This window comes from Xiphophorus maculatus, chromosome 13 (genome assembly GCF_002775205.1).
Source record: "Xiphophorus maculatus strain JP 163 A chromosome 13, X_maculatus-5.0-male, whole genome shotgun sequence".
Lineage (NCBI taxonomy): Eukaryota > Metazoa > Chordata > Actinopteri > Cyprinodontiformes > Poeciliidae > Xiphophorus > Xiphophorus maculatus.
This window is the reverse complement of record NC_036455.1, coordinates 9,258,092-9,274,044: the sequence shown is the minus strand read 5'-3', so window position 1 is coordinate 9,274,044 and position 15,953 is coordinate 9,258,092. Positions and strand designations below refer to the sequence as shown.

The 15,953-nt window shown below is 35.9% G+C and overlaps 1 protein-coding gene across 2 annotated transcripts in view; it reads right to left on the bottom strand.

Annotated features, from left to right (window-relative positions):
* Positions 1-15,953, bottom strand: part of LOC102234533 (semaphorin-6D-like) — a 171,661-nt gene that overhangs the window by 57,648 nt on the left and 98,060 nt on the right. The gene's annotated exons all lie outside the window — the stretch shown is intronic.

Here is a 15,953-nt window from a genome sequence, read left to right as displayed (position 1 = left end):
CATTTAGCGAAATCTCATTCAGTTATCGCTGGTAGATTTTCTTCTTTCTAATGAGACCATGTTGTGATATATAAGCTGGGAAACAGAAAGTAGCTCAATAGCTTTGTGGAGTAATTTAAATGATTGAAATACAAGAAAAAAAATCCTATTTATTCGAGTCTCCCAGATACAAAATCATTTAACACTAATATCCAATAAAAGTGACTCCCACAAAAAGTCTTCTAAAAAGAAAAAAGAGCATGTGTTCCATCTGTTGTGGAAAAAAAGTTCATTAGTTTTAAATTTGAAAAGAAATTAGTCAGCTAAAACTTCTCCTCCTTGCAACTACAAAGTGATGAAGCCTGTGAGCTTATTCCATCTGGCCCATGAAGTATTAATTTGCTCATAAGTCAAATATAGTCCAACACAGTAATTAGTCTGCTTGCTCACATCACATAATTAGGGCTTATTGTGGATACTGGTGCGCAATATTAACTAGTGGTGTCCAGGTCTGTTCCACAGTATTGAACATCATCGCATTTTTAATAATCTGTGTTGGCGTCCTTAAATAAACTCAACTCCTGATACCAGTTGGTTGAGTTGTGTTTGTGATTTTCAGCCTGTAGGTGCAATTTGAACCACCAGCTTTTTAGCAATTATAGCATATTTTCATTTAAACAGATAGAAACTGCCTTATAGATCTCACACATTTTGTCTTGCATGAATGAATCCATATTCTTTTTAATTAATTGTTAAAAACTAAATGTTTTTAACCCTTTAAAATTATGTTCACAGTTCAAAAGGGAAATATGGTGCACTTCATGCAACAACTGCAGAGGGAGTACACTTCACATGTGTGAAGTGCAAGCAATGCTACACTGCTTCTGGTCTTCCTTTGCCATTTAGTGTTATACAACCTAAAATCTACTGTTACATGAAATCTTAACATCAAAGAGGTTGGTCTGATAAAAAAAATGTATCAGTTTAAGCTAAGCATTGGTAAGTCTGTGCAACTGGTAAACAGAATTAGCATTAATCTTATTAGCATTAGCAAATACAAGCTTTGTAGTTCCCAGAAACTCTGGCTGCCAGGAAAGATGCACTTAGATTTTCAAATTACAAAGAAATTATCTAACATGCAAATACTCTTTAATACAGAGTCAAATATTACTGGTCCTTAGGAGCTTTGCTCTCTCAGAGTAATGCTAAATACATCCAAGTAATTTAGTGCAATGCAAGAAAAAACATACATACAAAGAGAAACTTGGATGATTTCTTGCATATTTAGCTTTTAAAAAAAAGTAGTAAAAAGCTAATTTATGACCAAGCTGATGAGTCACATTTCTCAATACAAATAACCTCCTCAATCAGTTTGTAGGTCACTGAGTGTGTTTAATTCCTTAAATCATTAATTGGTTGTTGTAAGCTACATCAGCCATGATGTCAATTCTCATTCAACAAGACGAGGCGGAGACAAAGTATGAGCACTATATGGCTAGTCACTCACTCAGTCGCGCTTGTACAGCTCAGAGCTCATCTTGGAGAAGAGTTGGCTTTATTTAGTCCTCGCTCTGTCTAAAGCTTCGTCCCATTTCTCATATGTAACTTACACCTGGATGTGTATTGCTGCATGGGATGGATGCATGGAAAACTTTCCAGTCGGTCTACAACATAATGTGAGCTCATGTCTATTTTTGTCATCTATATACAAATTTCACTCTTTGCCACTTTGGCTCTGTTGATTTGTCAACAAATTCAGAGACAGCATTTATGCAACTTGGACAAAATTAACCAAAAGTAATGAGTTAAAATAGCAAAAGATTGAATGTAAAAGATAAAGTACATGATTCAGTGTGTGAGACATACACATATTACTGTGGCAATTATACCAAAAAAATCTTAATGATTTTTTTATGTACACATCAAACATTGCTGCTGCATTGCTTCTTATTTCAGCTACATTTCCAACATTAGCATAATACCAAAGAAAGCTCAGAGTTGCTCCAGTTTATGCCATTTTAACAAGCAGAACTGCTCCAATGCAAATAATTCCCTAAAATCCATCAAAGGATCCAAAATGCTGCAGCCAAATTGGTCTCTTCTGTATTCGCCTCTCAAGATTAGCTTTCATGTACAATCTGCAAAAAGATCATTCAATTAAAATTGCTTCAAGGTGCTCCCACTCAGTTTTTTAACTGTGCTGTTTTAGCACTTAGAGTTACATTTTCTTACGGTAAATTAAAAAAAATCACAGAGGTTAGTTAATAGTTAGCCTCGACTTGTTTGTAAAGGGAAGACAGTCAATGGATATAAATACTTGTTGTCTGCAGTATAGTAACATATTAAGTGACCTTAAATGACTGATGCATATTTAAGTCAGAAGTATGGGATTATTTAGAAGAGTGGGGTTCTGTGGTGAGATTATCAGCAATAATCATCTTACATAATAGACAACTCTTTGAATATCTTGAGTTTGGATAGTTGATGGTTATTTTCTGAATTGTAGACCAGACTGGATGGCTGTCTGCAACCAGGTATGCTCAATGTGAAACACACAGAACTAATCAAAACAAAGTAATGTAGTTTTAAAAAAAATATTTAGCTTCTGTAGAAAACTAATGTATTGTCTGGGTAATGTCATTGGTAAAACTCTGTGCACAAACACGATCTTCAGTTTAAATAGCCAATCCTTTTCCTGTTCCAGCTAGAAACCACATGGCTTCATCTTTATTTTGTCAATTTACCATTCTGTCTATGTTCCAATCCTAAGTGAAGGTCATGAGCTTTTTTTTTCTTGACTAAAAACACTAAATCCTTGATGTAAGAGGCTCAAATAAGCTTCCTCCATGGGGTGGGCAGACTCAGACCTGGAGATGGCGTGAGGAGGACCGTCCTCTGGGGAGCACCTGGTAGAGTTCCAGTTTCTTTAAATAAAAAGGACCAGCTGAGTTTAGTTAGGGTATCTGGTCAGGATTCTCCTCACAAATCTCCAAGAACAAACTATAAACTAGCTGTAGTGAGAGGCACGTCACAGTTTCCCTCCTGGATCTGTTAAATTTATGATGCACTGCAGTGAAGGAAGGACACAACTTTGGTGTAAACTTGGAAGCATGCATGATATAATTTATTTTATACAGTCTTAGTTATTCTCATAATGAATCTGCCCCAGGCTCAAACCAGTTTGTATCTTCACACAAATGTTGAAATTAAACAGGAGGAATAAATGCCACATACCGATAGGACTTCCTGATTGTCTACCAGTAATTAAAAAAAAAAAAAAAGCTGTTTTGTTTGGTGTTTCTACAAGAAAAATGTGACGCTATAAGCACATTGACAGCCCATTTAAAAACAGAGGAATCCAAGAGATTCTTGGCTTTTCCAGTTTTAATCATTTTAATTTCTCATAAAGATGTAAGAGTCTAAAATCCCAGCTCTTCCAGCCTCTTATGTGGTGGGTAAAGCTTTGAGCAACCTTTGTTTTCTTCCTTTAAAAAGAAGATCAACGTTACACTGAGGCTGAAAATTAAAAAAAAATCTTTTGTCAATCCCCGTCACTCAACCAGTATCCCATTTGGATAATTGAAATATCTTGCTCTCCTTCTCCTCGCTGCATGTTTTCTGTAGTCTGAACATGAGAATCTATTTGGCAGAGACGATCCGTCATCTGAACTGCAGAGCTAATGTGCCACACAGGGTTCAAACAAGAGCACCAGACTGCAGTGATGTACTGTGATTTATAGAAAAGGCCAATATCGAGATTTGATCATAAATCTGATCTGGTTTGGCTGCTGTAGCACGCCCACTGAAGAGAGCTTGATCGATTGCACATTTACAACAGGATTAATCAATAGAACACTGCTTCCTGTGGGAGTTAAGACATTAAGCTGAACAAGTTTAACTCTTTACTACCCATCTTTCTGCCTGCAGCAGAAGCAGTGTTTTATACAGCTTTGGCATTTCATATATAAGTAGATTAGACACATTTCATTCTTAGTTCTTCTGCCATCACAAAGCTTCATATTCAGACCAGTTGGAAGGACAGCAGTGATTTTCTTTCATATCAATCAAACAAGTCAGCACTGAAGGGAAAAGTACCACTGTAAAGGCAGCAGGCTTTTAGACAGAGGCAATCCACTTGACCTACACATTAAGAGGAACAGTATGGATCGTCTTTTCTGTATTCAAAGTTATGGTTTTCCACAGTATTCCCAACTTTCCACTGCAGTCAGTTGTATGAAACCACAGTCCTGTTGACCTCTGGGTTATATGATTCAGTTAAAGATTATTTGTGAATCTTGGAGTAGACAGGAGCTGCATTAAGATGTCTCACAGCAGTTTTGCTCAGGGCAGGTTTAGTACAGCCGTCTCAGTTCAACCGTCTAGAAGTTTCATTGGGTTTCAGAAAATCAACATTTAGTGAACACATTTTCCAGGAAAACAGAGCAGCCATTTAAAGGGTATCACCTAAAACACAGCAAACCAAGACAGCCTGGATATTGGCAAAATGTAAAAATATGTATTTTGATAAATATTTGCACTTTTGCAAAACAAATATTCCCTGCTAATACAAGGACACACAAGCTGCATTCAAACTTTACAATATTTGATAAGCGAGCTTTGTCAAAAACTAATACCTACTGGAATATAAATTAAAAATTTCCCTTAATTAGCATAATCAATAAGTGGATGCCATCCAGGTCTTAGTTTTATGTATATGCATGCATAATTTTCTCATGTAGCTCAACAATAGCTCCAATTCATCATCTAGTTATGCTTTGTAGAAATATGTAATCTACAAATCAATCACATTAAAATTTAAATTCTATTCCAGACATTCAATAAGACAATTATTTTGAAAAAATAATACACTTCAGTAATTCAATTCATTAAGTGAAACATATCAATTAATTACACACACACACTGATGTTTTGAACATTTTTTTTCATTAAATTTTATTATGATGATTTTTAGCATATAGCTATGTGAAAAAATACATTTAAGACTAGATTACATTAAATTTATGAAATACCTGTTTAAAACATTCCTAAAAGTTATGTGTTAAAAGTACTTTTAGAGTACATGAGAAGTCATATTCTAATTTACTGAATATTACTGTTCAATTCCATTTAATGCTACTTATAGTAAAATGCAGTCAAATTCACTTTATATTTTTATTACAGAGGCAACAACAATTTTGTTTTAAGCAAGAGGAAACCTCTGTCAGATCCAGCTGAGGATTGGGAGGGCAGAGCAGACGCATAAAGGCACAAACACACACCCACACCCACACACAAAATGTCCCAAGAGGGCTACATCTCTCACTAAGTGGTGGCCCATCACTGTGGTAATGTGTTACTGAGGCCAACAGTTTATTGTCATTCACCATAAAATCTGTATTGCCATCAATACATTGCAGGACGGAGTTTATAGTTTTCCTCAAAGCTGTTGCAGAGCTTCATCGGGACTGGTGCTACTGCCAGACCTTTACTGTGATTTTTTTAAACAGCCGGTTTAGGTTTACACATCAAGACAGACAGCTTAGAGATGCACAATTATATCACTAGAAACATGTTTTTGAGGAAATGTGTCATTCTCCCTCTGGTGTATTTTTATTTCTTTAGAAGATCCCAATGGAAACTGCACAAATCACTATGTCAGCATCTACTACCCTATCATCACCATCAAAATCTAATTGTGTTTGTGAATGCTTCAAAACCCCAACCAGCCGCAGCAGCATTGCAAATGAGACTTAAATACAGCTTACAGAGCAAGATTCAACTAACTGGTGATATTCAAAGACCAGCACAGTCTGAGGATTAAGAGGCAAATGGCGTTTTTGGAGCCAGTGGAAAATAGTGGTCGAAAGTCAGCAATGAGTGGCAAAACTACTGACATTAGTGATATGGCCTGATTAAAATGCAAAGTTGACTTTTTATTAATGCTAAAGCTCAGTGTTTTGCTATTCATCAGATTGAAAGTAGAAATGATTTGACATATTGCTTACCGCCTTTCGATTCTTTAGTGATCCACATGTGCCAGTATGAGATATTTTTTAGATCCCAGAGCTATGCTTTGGAAACAAAGAATTGGTGCAAACCAAGCAAGAAAACCGTTTGTTGGAGGGAGCTATCCATGGTGCTGATACACACATACACCCCCCCATACACACACACACACACACACCGACACTCAGAGCTGACAGAGAAAAACATGTTTATTATTCCTCTGACATGATCTTATGGTAATTCTCAAAAACATTTTATTCCTTTTTGAAAAAGAAAAAAAAAAAACTTCTTACAGATTTGACTTACCTCAAACTAAATATCCAGAAATTAACTTGTTCTGGAAGTTTGTGTGTTATTTTTGCCATAATTTTTCAGACGAAGCTGTCTCAGTAAGAACAATTATGCATCGCCTCAAGAGACAGCCTGCCAATTAGTGTGTTTTTGTGACTACGGTGGCATGTTTATATTCCCATTTTGCTGGGGGTGAAATTACCTTCCCATGTATTTATTCCAACATGAATGCAGACAATCTGAAACACAAATTTTGCAGGGTGTAGAAATTAACCTCATGCCTAACTGCTTCTTTTTCTGCAGAATAAAAACATTGCACACACCAGTGCCGTCTCAAATAAGCACTAAAAAAATCTACAAGGCCAAATTTCAGTCACTGAAATTGTTTCACAATGCATGCATTTACATTACTCACTTTTTTGTCTTTTATTATTATTATTATTGCTATTATTACTACTACTATTTCAGGTCACGATTGATAGCCAATACAAAATTATTCATCTTTTTTTAAAACAAAAAAAACCCTAAAAACTTTAGTATCAGATATTTTACATCTAAGCTGAACTTCATACAAGAGCTGGACACAACACACTTCAAAGATGCAGTTTTTAAACATAAAAACAGCATCATATCTTCTTTTCCCTGAGCTACACCTGAGGTTTCCTCTGCTTACTTGTCATCTCTGAAGATGAAGCACAATTAGTATAATGAATCTCATTCTGACATAGGAAACCATGAACAGCCATTAGGTAAAGTCCCTAACCTGCTGTCAGCGGTTGAAAAGAATTTGAAGGGAAAAAAGGGGGAATAAGAATTATGTAAATCTATTTTTTTACTGCCAAACTTAAAATATTGGGTGGTTTTCCATCATTTCTGTATGGAAAATTTAAATTACAAAAGAACACTCAATGAGGGATTTTGTAGCTGCTTCTGGAGTAAAAAGTGGTAAATAAAAAAAAAGGATTGCTGGAATCAACAATAAAATATGCATAACAGATGTGAGGTTAGCCTTCACTAAAGCTTAAAATAATGAAAAGAATAATATATAGTAGTCATAATATAAAGAACTTGAGAAAATGAGCTACAAGTGGGTATATGTAACAGGATGTGATCTTATTAGTATATGTCTATCATTTCCATCATTTAATATATTTATTAGAAATGTCCCAATTCAACCCAAAGTATTGGATCACAGCTTTATTAAACAGTCAAAGTTTCCTGACTAAATTCAGCTCCAAATACTGTCTGATTTTCTGAGCCACACATACAACAATTAAGTGAGCAAGTTTAAAAACATACAGCCAAATTTCAGTAGCACAGCTTGCAAACAGCTATTGATTATGCAGCTATAGACTGCATAACCTGAGGTTAAAGTCATTTTAAATATATATAAATATTTAAAAGTAGAATATTAAAATGCTGAAAACAAGTGTACAGAAAGTAGTTATTAGGATAGTCTTTTAAGATTTAAGTAGTAGGAATAAACTGAGAACTGCTGTGTAGAAGAAACTAAACCTCCATGTTAAATGCCATCATTATACCTGCTTGTTGTACAGGGATGCTGGACACAGTTGAGGGTCATAACTAGACCACTTCACAATCTGCCTCAAGGAGTTTCTTCCAGTGAAACATAACCACACCAAGTCACTAACAAAAATCAAAAATTAAATGGAGACACGATAAATTATGTTCAATCAATGTGAATGTCTTTAATAATACCATCGCTGATAACCCTTTTAATGCATCAATTCGTTCCCAAATACTTAGATACAGAACACAGTGGATCACTTTCCCTTTAATCACAGTCACATGTTGTTCTAATTAATCTGGGTCTTTAAGTTTTTTACTCGAAAGAAAGAATTAATTGACTTGTCCATCTTAATGTTGAAACTTTGAAGCCCTGTATCAAAAAGCAGCACAAGCTGGATCACAAACAAGTCAAGTCAAAAGGTAGAGTCAATTTGTTAGCACTGCGTAGCATTTCAGCAAAAAACAAACAAAACTAAGCTGTTAGCTGGAGCAAAACATTGTGAATAGTTGGAAATAGACTAAATAGTCGAATGTATTAGACTCCTGTTAAATAAAGTATCTGTTAATGTCGAGATAGATGTTGTGGGTATTTGTGCATGAGTTAAGCAGAACACTTAGCACTAACATAGACCATGCATTACTAAAAATATATACTGTGCATTGCTTTACATGAACAATCAATCAATCAAATTTTATTTGTATAGCACATTTCAGCAGCAAGGCATTTCAAAGTGCTTTACATCATAACACAAAAACACAAAGTCATGCAACAGTCATGAACAAACTACAACTAAAGTTCCTTCATATTTCCAAAATGTTTCTAATGACAACTGCAGGAATAAATCACCATTTTAGTACAAATATATTAGGTATATTATGACTATTATCCTAAAATGTAGATATATTTAATTCTTAGTATTTGCATCACCTTTAACTGCAGAAACATCAGATAACCACCTTCTTTGCAAAACAGCTCCTCCCCTTTGAGACACTGCAGCTGCTTTAATTTAGATAATTGACGGAAATCATTCTGTGGCAGCTTCCTGTTTGTGTGCCAGATGAACAGCGGTTCACCGCCGCGACCCGGTGGTTCTGGATTAACCGTTATTGGGAGAATGTCAGAGCAACTCTGAGGTTTCAATGAGATTGGTGTCAGACGGGTCGCGGCAGCTGAAGCGGCTGTGATTATAGTGAAGGCTGATAAGTGATAATGAGATTAGGGTCTGCAGCATGAGGGCAGATCCACTGATTTGGTCATTTACAGCATCTACTGAAGAGGACGGGTGAGATGCTGTGGCTTCAGTTCTCTCATTTGAAAAAACATGGATTTAAACCATAAATAAAGACAAGTTGCATTACTAGTTGGTAGAACTTAATTTTGAATTTTATGATCTCTGGGTAACTTTCTACATCTTTAGGTCTTATTGGACACATTTTTCTCTTTTTGGTGAGCCCTACATATTCAGTCAGAATGCATTTTGTGTCTGTCATTCGATGGTTATTCTTTAACTTAGAAAAATATTTTAGCGTTCAACTATTTGAATGGATTGTGTCATTTTTGTGCATGCTTATGCCAAATGTCTGGATTCTTTTAATTAGAACATAAAATATGTTACTGGTACTATTTTAGTCACACCACATTTCAAATTGTTAAATATTTAACTGAGAAAGGGTTCAATCCCTGTTTTCATTTGGAACTTAGATTAATGGGAAAAATAATTTGATGACTTATCAAATCACAAGTTAGAGTAGATGTTCTCACAGACAACACGTTTTAACAAAGTAAGATGCTATTGGTGCTGTATTTTTTCTGGGTAAGGGTTATGGAATGAATATGAATGTAGACAGCAGTGGTTTGGTGTCAGTAATGTTGATTTTTCATCAGAGAAAATATTCCGTTGCTACACATTTTCTGTTTTGAAACTGCCAAACAAGAGAAATGGAGCTGCACTTTTACCCAGATGCATAAACAGATTCTACTGGACAGAGTTTTTAAAAAAAAATCTTTGTTAAGGTTTTATTTTAACCTTACAAGAAAGAAAATATGCTTTGCTGCTGCAATCATGTAACTTTCTGCAGGAATGAGTTTGACTGGATTTCCATTGAATGTTTTGCCGTTAGTCTGCTTTTTTTTTAATCTAGTAGTTTTCTGAAAACTCCAAAGCCAATTGGATGAAGTATGTTTTACATACTTACAATAAATGATTGACCTTGACCTCAGTATTACAAAATTTTTGGAGCTTTTGAGTCTTAAAGATGTTTTGCTACATGTGCATCATTCCAGAACTGACTGTTAAAAGGATAGAAATGCTGCATCAGGCACCAATTGATTGTGAAGAGTGACTTTTGACTAAGCGGTATTTGCAGATGGGAGCCATTAGTCAGAACATTCATTCATCTGGTTCTGGAGCTCGATCTGTAAACAAAAAAACCCACAGACTAAAACTTCAGAAAGATAAATGTGAACATTTATAGCTACTGGTCCAGCCTAATCACTATTCTAGTGTATTGTCCACCTCAGGAGTTCCAAGTTTTTATTTATACATTGAATCAGATTGATTTGAGGAAAGTTTATTGTTTAAGAGGATCTTGGTCACCTATTCCTCATACATTTATTTTTAATGGCCAACCTTTGCAAGTATAAAAGAAACAAAAACATTTTGAATGCATCTTTGTACACACATTAAAGTCACTTTAACCTGCTTTACAAGCAGATTATTGAAAGTTTTTTTATAATATATTGATAATCAACTGTCAAAAAATGTGCTTATGTGACTGCAATGATCATTATTTACCAGTAGGAGGCAACTCTAATATTCTAGTTTGAAAACATGTCAACCAGATGCTACTAGTTGATAATGTACATTCAGTAGGACGTATATGGCTACAAAATGTATCAGGAAATTGAAGTTTAAAAAAAAATAGAAAACTGTCAAATTAACCAAATGGGTGCAAAATGAAAGCAGGTCTATTTGAAATAGGAAGAGATGAATATGAATTGGCAAACGAGTGAATAAACCCAAAGCTGGTCCAAGAGCATCTTCAATCTAATTGTGCATGCATCAAATCAGGCTTTAATTTAAATTGTAAAACATGTTTACTACTTTAAATGTACTTAAAACACGTTTCACTGGTGAACTGCATCACTTCTCTGTGCGTCTTCCTCAGTCTGGCTGTGTGTGGGACTTTAAGTGTGTGCAAAGTTGATGCCTCGCATGTATGTTTGTGTGTCTGCTGGCCTTGAGTGGGCGCCCCAAGTGCCAGACTGAGAAAGTGGAATCAGTTTTCATCCTGACAGGCAATACACCAGTTTCTGCCGCTGTGCGCCTGTGTGCGTGGTTGTGTTTTAGTGTGTCAGGCTGAAGGACAAATTCTAACAAAAAGACTTCACGGGTGCCAGAGTAACTGAAAGACCACCTAAATGAAACTGAAACTATAATCGGACTGAGGAACTAACAGAAAGAGGGAAAGGAGAATAGCTATAGTCTTTGTATTTTTTCTCCCCTCCTCCGGCTCTCACCGTTTCCTTTGAAAGTTTACGGTAGTAAAGAGTAAACTATGGATTGGGCACAAAACTAATCCAGGCTGTAATCAATCTGCAGGCCTCAGTTTGGGGAGGCGCAGCAACACATTTAGCTCTGTGAAATCTTGATTTTATGCAGCTTGAAATCAGCTCTTATGCTTCCCGTGGTTCACTGCTGGCTGAGAAGACCCCTGCCAACCAATGCCTGGCCTCAGTACAGATGTGCTTTCTGTGTCTCTCCACACTAAACATGTTTAAGAAAATACATAAATAGAAAGAAGGAAGGTACTTTGATCTGCAGTCTGATGCAAGCCCATGAACCTAAATGTTAACCTAATTCAAAATAAATGGTTCCTGTGTGTCATGAAGTTATTCCTTTCCTCAACCATTGCATCTGTTGTGCTTTCATTCAACCTATATAAGCATATAGAAAAAGTTTTGGCATCACAGGTCTTGAATAATTTGTGAACAACCAAACATAAGCAATGATCCACCAAAACTGAAAACACAGCTTTATGTATCAAGTAATTAATTGAAGAGTGTTGCAGATGGGATATCAGTATCTTATGTTTTGCAATCTGTGCCGGCAGATTTGCGAACTGAGTGCACACATTTTCAAACAATATCTTTGTTCAGAGAACATGATGGTGTGCCAATGTCTACAGAAATTTACAGGCCGCCCACAGTTGAGGAAATCAACTTTATTCCAAAGTGTTGTGTGAAAAACAATGCCAAAATATGCAATAAAAAAATGCACAATATCATGGCCAAGAGGCGAGAGGGGAAGTGGTTTGTTTTTAATCCGGTCACTGAAGGTGGGAATCAAGAAGCCTGACAGCATCTTTTCTGCATCATTCCTCAAGTTGGGCCAAGTGAGAGCTACGTGGTCTAAATGCATCGTTTGTTATCCAACGACGTAGGCTGACTATAGGAAATACGGTACGTCTAAAATCGCTTCTAGTGTGGGTTCTGACCCAAGGAAATAAAAAAAGAATTTGTGAAACAAAAGTTCTGTTGTGAATACAAAATATGTGCATCATTCATGAAGTCCCCATATTTTATATATTGTATGTGTACCAGAAGGAAGAATGTCAAGAAAGTCAAAATTTTATGTATTTTTTTCTTCCTTTTTCCACATTTAAAAATAACCTGACCAGCTTGGGCTGAAAATTCAGACTTTGTGTGAGGTTGAAAAAAGTTGGAAATCTTTCTGAAGAATTGATGAGAATATATTGGCATTGAGAGGAATTTATGGCCAGAAACTGAAATATATCTAGAATTTGAAATATTTAACGTTAACCCTCAATACGGATATAAATATATGGAAATATATCTTGACTTTAACAACCAGATTGCATGAATTTATAAATATATTACAGCTATTTTTTAATCACATAGCAACTAGTCCACTGCATACAGCATGGATATTAGATATTATTGAACGTTACACCCCAAGCAATGTACATTCATCCATCAACTGGAAACATTTATATATATTTTATTTTGATTATTTGATGCTTTTATTTGGTCAATGCTACATCTACACAGATTCCATAATTGTTACATATATGTCCAGCAGCTATAAATGACATTTACTTTTTCTGAATTAAATCTAAACCATCTACAACAGTCAGCAGTGCTTCTGCGTACGTTTGATTTTCCCATATTTTTACACATCAGACTCATTGATAAAACAATTTCAGCTGTCTGGACTAATTAGTTATATTAGTAATAGATTCTTAAAAGATTAGCTGCAGGAGAAACTTAGAAAAAAAATCAGGCTGTGCTTTGAGGGATGCAAAATAAAGAGCTTTTTCTCATTTTTCCACTACTGTAAGGTGTCACATTTACATAACTAGTGAGAGGAAACAAATTAAGACTCCTCAAAATAGATCAGAAATTAAACTTCAGATAAATTTTTCTGGTTAAAATGCAACAGCATTTTCTTTCCAAATCCTTCTCTTGTGTAGATGGTTGTAGTTGATATTTTTAAACCAAAACCAAAATGATAAGATTGTGTTTGAGTCTTTGAGTTGGTTGTCACTTCAGACATCTAAATATCATGTTATCAATGTTATCGGGCAAAGAAAAAATGAAATTTCAATAATCTGTTCCATTTAAAAATAAGCCATTTTAGGCTCTCAGGGGGCTGCCTGAACAAGAAGCAGTGATTGAGTGCTACATCACACCGCCTGCCCTCAACAACCTCTTCTTGCTCCATTTCCGTTCATTTTTAGTGTTTCTTATGAACCATTTCATTGCCTCACCATTGTGCCACCACATAAGCGATGACTGCACTGATTGTGACATTGGGACGTTTTTTTTCCTACTTTTGCACAAAGTGCTGTCGAGCTGAAACCTTTTAAAAAGCATGTGTGCGAGTCAATCTAGCCGTTCTTGTGTTAGAGGTTGCAGAATGCCGTTTTTGTCTGGATGTAACTGGATGAATGGAGTAAAGTCAGGAAAGGAGAATAACAGAAACTGAGGGTCAGCTGGAAAATGTCATCGAATGAGAAGAAAAAAGGAATTTACATGAAAATAAATCCAAACTGAGGATGAGTGAACAGAGATTAAGAGGAGTAAAAATGAAGAATGAAGGGAGTATATTGCAGTTTGGATGAAAGATTCTAAAAAAGGATGCAGGAACCCCACCACAAAAAAAAGAAATAAAATGATGAATAATGAATATGTGAAAAAAAGGAACCAACAGCTGAAAGGCAAATGAAGCACAGACAGAATGAGGAAGTTTAGGAAAAGTGAATGAAAGACATTACCATTTGAAAAAAACAAATGAAAATGGGAAAAATCGAGTGCAAAAGAGAAAAATACAAAATTCTAGCATTGCCTCTATTTTTATTCGAATTCTGTCTTCCACATATCTTTTATCCCCAGTTGCAACACTGTTGTGACATTTACTGTTCCAAAGCAGGAAATAGAAACAGGTGGGGGAAAAAAAGTTTTTAAAGCAAGAGGCATCAGAGGCAAACTGTTTGAACCAGACTGAAAAATTTATTCCACAAAAAGAATAAATCTCTGGCCAGCCAGTGGTTAGTGTTTTGCTTTATGGAGGCCACACGTCTGCTCAGATACCACAGGGAAAAGTTATCATCCAATTTTTATGGTGTTGTTATGGTTCATCTGGGAGCCACACATTTTTATGTTGTTATTGTTGCATTTTTACACAGTTTGATCAAACGAGTTGCTTTAGAAATCTTGCAGCATTTAAAAATTGTGAAGCAGAAAAGAAACTACAAAGTCCTAGATGAAGACTTTAATCTGGTTAAAGATTAAAGACCCAACCAAAATGACCCAAGATCACTTGATTGTAAAAATGACTCTACGCATAATAATGCAATGATTCCTTATGTTCACATAACCACACACAGATCAGGGGCCACCATGTTTCAAAGGTAGAAGTAACTGTGTTCCATACGCATACTTCTGTTAAGAACATACGAAGCAAATAATTAGAAGCAAATCAGTTCATTACTGAATTTTGTGCATGGTAAATAGCTGTCCTAACAGATTCTCCCACTTGAGCCTTCAAAGACTGCAGCTTGACTGAACAGGCTTGTGTGAAATCAGAAATCTACTTCTCAGTTGTTTAAATTAACAAGGTTAAGGAGTTTCAGCCAGCTGATGAACGTGACACCTACACGACTCATCTGTCAGGAAGAAGCTGAGTGGACAAAATAAAAAAATATGGAATAAGAAACCTTTCTGTGAGGCGAGAACCAAAAGCAACCGAGATGCTGCAAAAGCTGTTTAAAGGGATTCTGGGAAACTCTGAACAACAATCTGCACAAAAGCTGCACTTTGTAAAATAACAGAGCGAGAAAATAATGTAGGGAAAAATGATGAAGCTGCAAAAGAAGTACTTGTAAAATATTGCGTCATACGTTAGCATTCACGCACACACTTTGAGCAGATGTTCTGTTGGATTCATTTTTATTTCTTTGTGCCTTTGATTGTAATGAGACACAGCTGGAAAGTGAATCAGTCCATGTTAATTTCACAATGCAACGCCTTTGCTGAAGCTGAATACATGGCACCATTTGTTTTTGTAATGACACCGCATCTATTGGTAAAAAGAGGAGAGCACTGACTCATGTTGGATGATAGTTTAACTGTATCTTCAACCACAATCAGCTCATAGCAGCCATCCTAAAGAAAAACAGGCAACAACAAACGGAGGGAAAAAAAATAGTCCCTGCACATTATTAATATAGCAACAAGCCAAAATAAAACTACATTGAGGATTTATTGATTTCCTGTTTTTATAGTGGTGGACTATGGCCTCTGCTTCTGTTCTCTTTTTTTCTGAAAGTACACTCAAACAGACAAGGACACAACTGCACTTATTTTTGCAATCTCATTACATCTGCTGCTGCATTTGAGGACCACAACCTCGCCACTGCAATCTAACAACCTGAAGAGCAACTTTGCATTTGAAAAGAAAAAAAAAAGCCGACCCTTATGGCTGAAAAACCAGTGAAGTTTCTTTGCGGCTTTTAGCACAAACACACAAGTCAGTTCACAAGGAGACCTGCATGGTGTATTGACACAACAAATGCCTGGAATATGGAGGCCATAAGTTCCTGATGCAGCTGTTTAGGATTTGGCA